This window comes from Rutidosis leptorrhynchoides, chromosome 1, assembly GCF_046630445.1.
Source record: "Rutidosis leptorrhynchoides isolate AG116_Rl617_1_P2 chromosome 1, CSIRO_AGI_Rlap_v1, whole genome shotgun sequence".
NCBI lineage: Eukaryota > Viridiplantae > Streptophyta > Magnoliopsida > Asterales > Asteraceae > Rutidosis > Rutidosis leptorrhynchoides.
The window spans coordinates 596468868-596478311 of record NC_092333.1 but is presented as its reverse complement, the minus strand read 5'-3'; the positions used below and the strand labels follow the sequence as shown (position 1 = coordinate 596478311).

The 9444-nt window shown below is 32.7% G+C and overlaps 1 non-coding gene across 1 annotated transcript; it reads right to left on the bottom strand.

Annotated features, from left to right (window-relative positions):
* Positions 1–6597: 6597 nt before the first annotated feature.
* Positions 6598–6704, bottom strand: LOC139887223 (small nucleolar RNA R71). Its single transcript, XR_011773062.1, has one exon. It is a non-coding gene; the product is annotated as a small nucleolar RNA R71 (small nucleolar RNA).
* Positions 6705–9444: the final 2740 nt, after the last annotated feature.

The following is a 9444-nucleotide window of genomic DNA, read 5'->3' as shown; positions in this document are numbered from 1 at the left end:
ATTAAGCGGTCTTAATGAGGCGCAAATTAAATAAACAAATATGTTATATGACCCTTGTCACAAAATAAATTCAACCAAATAATTAATAAATTATAATACACAATTATTAAAATCATTAATAATAGCACACAGGGGTTAAATGCTCATTTATTGCTAAGCTCAATTTGAGGTTGTTACACATACCGAACATCACAACGAATCAATGTCAATGTCTCTCTTATCTAGTTCCATTCTTGTAGGAAGCCTTCTTCTCCTAGCACGCCACACAAATATACCCACTTTTTGTACGACGAGGTTAATCCTGAAAGTTTCCATTGCTGATGGGAACTGATTTGCATTCCGCTTCACAATAGTTATAGCCTTGGCTGAAAATATGCCATTTGGTTTTAAAGTCCTGCTCCAATAAATCCTTTTATCACTGCTAGTTGCGAAAGATTTTTCATTGCATGGATTCTGAAAATCTCCTTATTGCCGATCCATGATGGTACGCATCCAGTTCTAAGAGAATGATATACCTTCTGAAGTCCATCAAACCCTTTCACGGATGTTAGTTGATTTTTCCCTTTCAATTATGAATGGACGATTGTACCTGCTAATAAGTTTATTGGATCTGATCCAATGATCATCCTAGAAGCGTGTAGAGGAACCATCTATTATAGGGATGACAATGGATGTTTGATTCGTCGAATATCCGACCGATCAGATGCAATTAAATGTATATGGATTATCTAAATGGATGATAAGTGGATATGGATATGAATATGAATGATGAAAAAATTAGTTGATCGTGTATGGATGATAATTTATCATCCATGATTATATATCAATTTACCACCCAAAATACATATATACATATAAATAGATACATATCCACTTTTTTATACGCATATATATATTTAGATATTTTTATATATGTATACTATAAACTATTAAAATATTATCAAAAATATAGATTGTGAAGATACAACTATGTGAATAGTATTAATTTCATATATCATAAATATATTACATATATTTGTTAAAAATACTTTGATGATTTCATTTAATAATAGGAATATTTTTTAAAAAACACTTAACATCCAACGGATATCCGGTAACCGGCTTAATTCGACGGATATGAATATGGATGGATGAATTATATCTAAATGGATATGGATATGAATTTTAAAAATTATATGAATATAGACATGGATATGGATATAGGCTCACCCGATCCATATCTGATCCATTGACATCTCTAATCTAGTATCTCTTGGTTAAAAGAGTTTGTATAACCAACATTATGTAAAATAAAGTATCTATTCTGATAATGTTGTGCTATGCAGATTTTTTTAATAGTTGTGATCTCACTTAAACCCTACCCACCCTCCTCCTTTATATGCTTTTTATGGAACGAACCCAAAGTGCATCACTTTCTATAAAGAATCTCCGCCATCATTTACCTACTAAGGCCAAATTTTAAACTTTAAAGACCCAACATTAAGTCCATCCAAATCATAAGGAAAAAAGAAATTGTCCCATTTTATCCAAGACATTTTTATGTTTTATCCTGAGCCCCACAAAAGAAATTTCTTCTCATACCTCCGTGTTTTTGATGATGCGAGAGGGAGCACGAAAGTGCGAGTCCCGCAAAAGAAATTTCTTCTCATACTAAGGAATGATTTCACAAAAGCTAGACGACAGCCGAATGACAACGGTCTTTCTTTCCAAACCGAGATCCTTTTGTGAATTTTTTTGAATATTAAGTCCCAGTCTATATCATGCTCATTTTGGATACAATTGGTAGTCCTAGATATGTGATAGGAAAATCACCTGATGTAACACCGGCCATTTTTTTTTAAATCACAACGGGAGACTAAATTATAACAGTACACTTAGATGTATAAACCATTGTTATTACACATCATTAGTTAATCACTTTATTACACAACCACTGGTGTTATGTTAATATCCGATTACAATTATAAAATAGTAGACATCTAAGTTGGCTTTGTCAAATATATCTTTAACAAGTTCCATCTCTTCAACAAGTAACAGGGAGGAAATGTGTGGGATTAGCAATGCTAAGTGAACGGAACTATCTAAAAAGTCTAGCATACAGTAACAACTCGTACCAAGCAACGACAACTAACAACAGCATACAACAAGCAACAACAACAATGATGCTCTAACTAGAGGACCGGCAGCTTGTACGGACCATTGACCACTAGCGGATCAGGCCAGGGTATATCGATAGTCCTAACTGCTGAATCTCCAGTATAGTCATCCTCCCACAAAGAATACGTCATCCGGAACTATACCAACATACAATAGTTCACAGGACCCAACCCAACCAATATAGGTTGACCTCCTAGAGATGAATCCAACCAATCAAGATTCACCTCTTGAGTAGAACCTAGCCATTCGAGGTTCTAACAACAAAGGCACAACCAAATAACCAAGCAACAAACTCAAGCAACATAACAACTATAGCTAACGCAAGGTAACCCTACACTATACAGCATAATCAGATATCTAACTACTGAGCACGACTTGCTACTATAAACTACACCCGAAGACAGTCCCACTCACTGATACACCGCAAATGCTCAGATATCTAACTACTGAGCACTGATAATGCTAAAAACGAACACATATTTCATAGCATTATCCCTCAAGAAAGACAAGCTTTTAGTTGCAATTGTTCTATTTACAAGTGATATTCGTTTAAATATTAAAAGGTGAAGACAAAACACAGATTCGACAATTTGAAGACGCAAATGACCAAAACGCTAAAAAGTACAAAGTACAATCCAAGTGGTTCAAATTATTAATGAGAAAAGTCTATAAATTACAAGAGTATGAGCCGCGAAACGCAAAGTACAAGATATTAAATCGTACGAAAGGACGTTCGAAAATCCGGAACTGGGACATAAACCGAGAAGAAACACGCGACGCAACGGACCTAAAATTACGAGTCAACTATGCACAAGAATATAATATATATATATATATATATATAATTATATAAAATTATTTATATTATATTATATATATATATTAAATTACAGCATCCCACGTTTATTGTGCTTTGTGAGCAGGAAATGACGGCCATGCGATCGCATGGCCTGGAGGAAGAAATTCTATGCGATCACATGGCACACTGTAGCATGTCAGGTCTTATAAATTCCACGAATTCTGGCCGAATTTAACACACCTTTTTCTTTTCCTTTCTCTAATTCTCAATCTATATATATATTTATATTTATAATTTTAATTTTAATTTAAGATTAATAATAATAAGGTTATGTTAGCGAATGTTTTAAGTTTGTAAGTCGAAACTCTGTCCGTGTAACGCTACGCTATTAATACTCATTGTAAGTTATGTTCAACCTTTTTAAAGTAATGTCTCGTAGCTAAATTATTATTATGCTTATTTAAGCCGAAGTAATCGTGATATTGGACTAAATATTAAGACGGAGTTATTGGGCTTTGTACCATAATTGGGGTTTGGACAAAAGACCGACACTTGTGGAAATTAGATTATGGGTTATTAATGGGCTTTATATTTGTTTAATTTAATATAAAGATTTAATAATTGGACGTACCTATAAATAACCACATACACTCGATCGGACACGATGGGTGGGATATTTATAAGTACTAATAATCGTTCATTTAACCGGACACGGGAATGGATTAATAGTCAATGGACTCATTAAAACAGGGGTGGATTACGTACAAGGACACTTGGCGTAATTGTTAACAAAGTATTAAAACCCTGGGTTACACGCAGTCGATATCCTGGTGTAATCATTAACAATGTATTAAAACCTTATTACAGTTTAAGTCCCCAATTAGTTGGAATATATGACTTCGAGTATAAGGATAATTTGACGAGGACACTCGCACTTTATATTTATGACTGATGGACTGTTATGGACAAAAACCAGATGGACATATCGAATAATCCAGGACAAAGGACAATTAACCCATGGCAATAAACTAAAATTAACACGTCAAACATCATGATTACGGAAGTTTAAATAAGCATAATTCCTTTATTTTATATCTCATCGCACTTTTATTTACTGTCATTTTATTTATTGCATTTTTAATTATCGTACTTTCAATTATCGCATTTTTATTTATCGTCATTTACTTTACGCCTTAAATTAAGTCATTTGTATATTTAATGTTTTACATTAGGTTTTAATTGTGACTAAAGTTTTAAAATCGACAAATCGATCATTAAACGGTAAAAATCCCCTTTTATAATAATAATAATAATATTACTTATATATATATATATATATATATATATATATATATATATATATATATATATATATATATATATATATATATATATATATATATATAGTTTTAAAAATATAGCGTTAAACTTGGCTAGCTCCCTGCAGAACGAACCAGACTTACTAAAAACTACACTACTCTACGATTAGGTACATTGCCTATAAGTGTTGTAGCAAGGTTTAGGTATATCCAATCTATAAATAAATAAATAACTTGTGTAAAATTGAATCGTATTTAATAGTATTTCGCAATAAAAATATAACTATTTCGTATACACCTCGCATAACATCAAGTATTTTTGGCGCCGCTGCCGGGGAACAATCAAACGCCGAAGCGAAACGCCATATATAAGAAAAAAGGATTTTTTTAAGTTTAATTTATTTTTGTAAAAATACGTTTTAAATTTTAAAAATACAAAATATATATATATATATATATATATATATATATATATATATATATATATATATATATATATATATATATATATATATATATATATATATATATAAAACTATTTAAATGTTTAAATAAAAAGAAAATATATTTTTATATAATTTATATAAAGTATAAAAGTATTTTTTTTAGTTCTTAAAAATATAAATTTATTTAATTAAATATTACTTATATATTATTTTTATAAATTAAAAATCATAAAAATTAAATTAAAAAGTAATCGGGCCAAGGTACTGTAGCAGTCCAACTTCTGGCCTGGTTTCCGGATCCATGCGGTCGCATGACCCAAACAAAGGAAACTCATGCGGTCGCATGAGGTGACTTGACAGATCTGAAACCTTAACTGGTACGGATTAGGGTTAGGTTTTTAATATAATTATTATTAATTAAGTAATTAGGGTTAAGGATTTTATTATTTAGTTTAGTTCTTAATTAATTTGTAATATTAAGTTTTAATTAGTTTTATTAAATATAAAATTGATACTTTTATAAAATAAGTAATATAAAAATAATATTTTTATAAAAATTGTATTTTTATAACTTTAAGTTTTATTTTTATATTTTGTATCTTTTTATTCGTAATTTGTATTTTTATCGTTCGTAACTAGTTTTAAGATATAGTTTTTGCCGTAGTTATTTTTATTTCTAGATTTTTAGGCTTTGCCGTAAAATCCTTTAAGTGCTTTTTCTTTAGATTAAGATTTAGATGCTTTAGAATTTTGCGACGCCGTTTATAAATTTTAGTACCTTTTAAGTAATTGCCGTTTTTCGTTTAGAATTCCTTTTAAGTTTCGACGCGCTACTTTCTTATTATTTTCCGACCTTTTATTTTTCGACGTTTTTCGACGCATTCTTTTTCTTTCTTATTTCTCGACGCTCTAGTTTTTAGGACATAGAATTTTCTTTATTTTCTTTAAAACTTCGACGAAAAATTATTTTAAGTGGTTAAATTGATAGACATCTAAAATTTTCTGATTCGTAGTAATAGTTGAATTTGTTAGTGGCGAGTTGTGGGCTTCCGATTTAAAGGGTCCTGGTTACCTGCTGCATCTATTGGCTATTCGAAACGTGAGCAAAATCAGAAAAGTCTATTAATTTGATAACGTATATAATTTTTATCTTTATAACTAATAGGATATTCAGTGAATGCACCGAGCAAAACGTTCACCACCTTTCATACGTTCACCACCTGTAACTCGATCAAGACATCTAGCCAACATTGTCGCCGTTGATTTTTCTTTAGAATCGTCATCTAGTCAACCAAGTACTCCAATTCAAATTTCTGATAATCCATTTTTTGAACCTGACCTCACAATTGAGAACCCGGAGGATATTCAGGGACAATTCAGAGATCCTGAACCACTAATCATTTCTCCTGAACCACATATTACTCATCCAGAGATTGTCGAGGAAGAAACCATTAAGTCAGAATCCTCTAGTGATTCTGATTCAACAAATTCAATCATGGAAAATCTGGAACCTCTAAGTATGGAAGACCGAATGAGGGCTAAACGCACTGGCCAAGGTCACGCAATTACTCAACCAGACATTAACGCACCAGATTATGAAATCAAAGGACAAATCCTACACATGGTAACTAATCAATGCCAATTTAGTGGTGCGCCGAAGGAAGATCCAAACGAACATCTTCGTACCTTTAATAGGATCTGTACTCTATTCAAAATTAGAGAAGTTGAGGATGAATAGATATATCTCATGTTATTTCCCTGGACTTTAAAGGGAGAAGCCAAAGATTGGTTAGAATCGTTACCTGAAGGGGAGATTGATACATGGGATGTCTTAGTTGAAAAATTTCTTAAACAATTCTTTGCATCTAAAGCCGTGAGACTTCAAGGAGAAATTTTTACGTTCACACAAAAGCCAAATGAAACTCTATATGAAGCGTGGACAATATTTGGAAAGTTGTTGAGAGGATGTCCTCAACATGGTTTAGACACTTATCAAATAGTACATATATTCTACCAAGGATGCGGCATTACTACACGAAAAGACATCGACATAGCAGCTGGTGATTCCATTATGAAGAAAACTGCAACTGAAGCTTACAAAATTATTGATAACACTGCTTCTCACTCACATAAGTGGCATCAAGAAAAAGACATCGTTAGATCATCTAAAGCAGCTAGAGCCGATTCTAGCCATGACTTTGATTCCATTTCCGCAAAGATAGATGCTTTCGAAAGACGAATGGAAAAGATGACTAAAGATATTCACGCAATACGAATTAGTTGTGAGCAGTGTGGAGGACCACATTTGACAAAAGATTGTCTCAGTATTGAACAAAAAATGGAACAAAGAGAGAATGTTTCATACATGAACCAAAGGCCTGGAAATAATTATCAAAATAATTATCAACTGCCAAGACCAATCTACAATCAAAATCAGAATTATAACCGAAATATTCCATACAACAATCAACAAGGTCCTAGCAATCAGCAAGTACCGAATAATACTTACAATAGCAAAGACCTATTTTTCCAAATAAACCACCACAAACCGATGATAAAAAGCCAAATTTAGAAGATATGATGTCGAAGCTAGTTGAATCTCAAACGCAGTTTTTCACATCTCAGAAACAAACCAATGAACAAAATGCTCAAGCATTTAGAAATCAACAAGCTTCTATCCAAAATCTGGAACAAGAAGTAAGCAACCTAGCAAGGTTAATTGGTGAAAGAAAACCGGGGAGTCTACCTAATGCTAACCCACGGAATGAAACAGCTAAAGCCATTACCACGAGAAGTGGTATTACACTTAAACCACCTGAAATACCTGTAATTTCTAATGACACTATTCCTACTACACAGGCACCACAGCCTGAGCAAGATAAGGATACAGAACAGGTAGTTGAAAAGGTTAATGAAGATAACACAGTTAAGGCTAAACCTTATGTTAAACCATACCAATCACCACTTCCTTACCCGAGTAAAATGAGAAAAGAAAGACTTGAAGCCGAGCAATCCAAATTCTTGGATATATTTAATCAAATAAATGTTAATCTTCCTTTCATTGATGTGATTTCAGGAATGCCTAGATATGCTAAATTCTTGAAAGATCTAATCATAAATAGAAAGAAAATGGAAGAACTCTCGGCTGTTACTATGAATGCTAATTGTTCTGCAGTGCTGTTAAATAAGCTACCAGAAAAATTCTCAGATTCAGAAAGTTTCACAATTCCATATTTTCTGGGTTGTCTTAGTTCAATAGAAGTATTGGCAGACTTAGGTGCTAGTATAAATTTAATGCCATATTCATTATACGCTAAACTAGACCTTGGAGAATTGAAACCAACAAGAATAAGCATACAACTAGCCGATCGATCAGTAAAATATCCTAGAGGGATAATGGAAAACATGCTAGTTAAAGTTGGTACTTTAGTATTTTCAGTAGATTTTGTTATTCTGGACATTGAAGAAGATTCTCGAGTTCCTCTCATATTAGGAAGACCATTCTTAAACACGGCTAAAGCAATAATAGACGTGTTCGGTAAGAAACTGACCCTAAGTATAGAGGACAAGAGTATTACCTTTTCTGTTGATAAAGCCATGCAACAATCGCAATCTGCAGATGATACATGTTATTACATTCAAACTATAGATTCACATGAAGAATTGTTAGAAGAATTTCCAGAATTACAAGGAACAGGAGAACGTTCTTTAGGAGAAGGAACTGAACTAATTGATGAAGCTAAAATGTTAGCTACACTTATGGCTAATGATTACGACCAACAATAGAAGAAATTCAAATGCTAAAATAAGAAGACAGATATCGATATAAATCATCGATAGAAGAACCACCGATATTAGAGTTAAAGCCACTTCCAAACCATTTGAAATACGCTTATTTACATGGTGAATCTGAATTACCTGCAATAATATCGTCTTCTCTTACTGAAAATGAAAAATCTCAACTTATTTCTGTGCTAAAAGCTCATAAACCAGCTATTGCATGGAAAATTCATGACATTAAAGGCATAAGTCCTTCATATTGCACACATAAAATCCTTATGGAAGAAGGCCATAAAACTTATGTGCAACGCCAACGAAGACTAAATCCTAATATGCAAGATGTTGTTAAGAAAGAAATTATTAAACTGCTAGATGCATGTTTAATTTATCCAATCTCTGATAGTCCATGGGTAAGCCCAGTTCAATGTGTACCTAAGAAAGGTGGCATGACTGTCATCACAAATGAAAAAGATGAGCTTATTCCTACTAGGACTGTAACAGGATGGCGTGTCTGTATTGATTATAGAAAACTAAATGATGCCACCAGAAAAGATCACTTTCCCTTACCTTTCATTGATCAAATGTTGGAAAGGTTAGCCGGAAACAGTTACTATTATTGTCTTGACGGTTTCTCCGAATATTTTCAAATTTCAATAGCACCCGAAGACCAAGAGAAAACCACCTTCACGTGCCCTTATGGTACTTTTGCTTACAAACGCATGCCATTTGGACTTTGCAACGCCCCTGCAACCTTTCAAAGGTGCATGATGGCGATTTTTCACGACATGATAGTAGAATGCATGGAAGTTTTCATGGATGACTTTTCAGTCTTCGGTGATACTTTTGAATCATGTATAGTTAATCTTGAACGAATGCTTATTAGATGCGAAAAATCAAATCTAGTTCTTAATTGGGAGAAATGTCATTTCATGGTTAGAGAAGG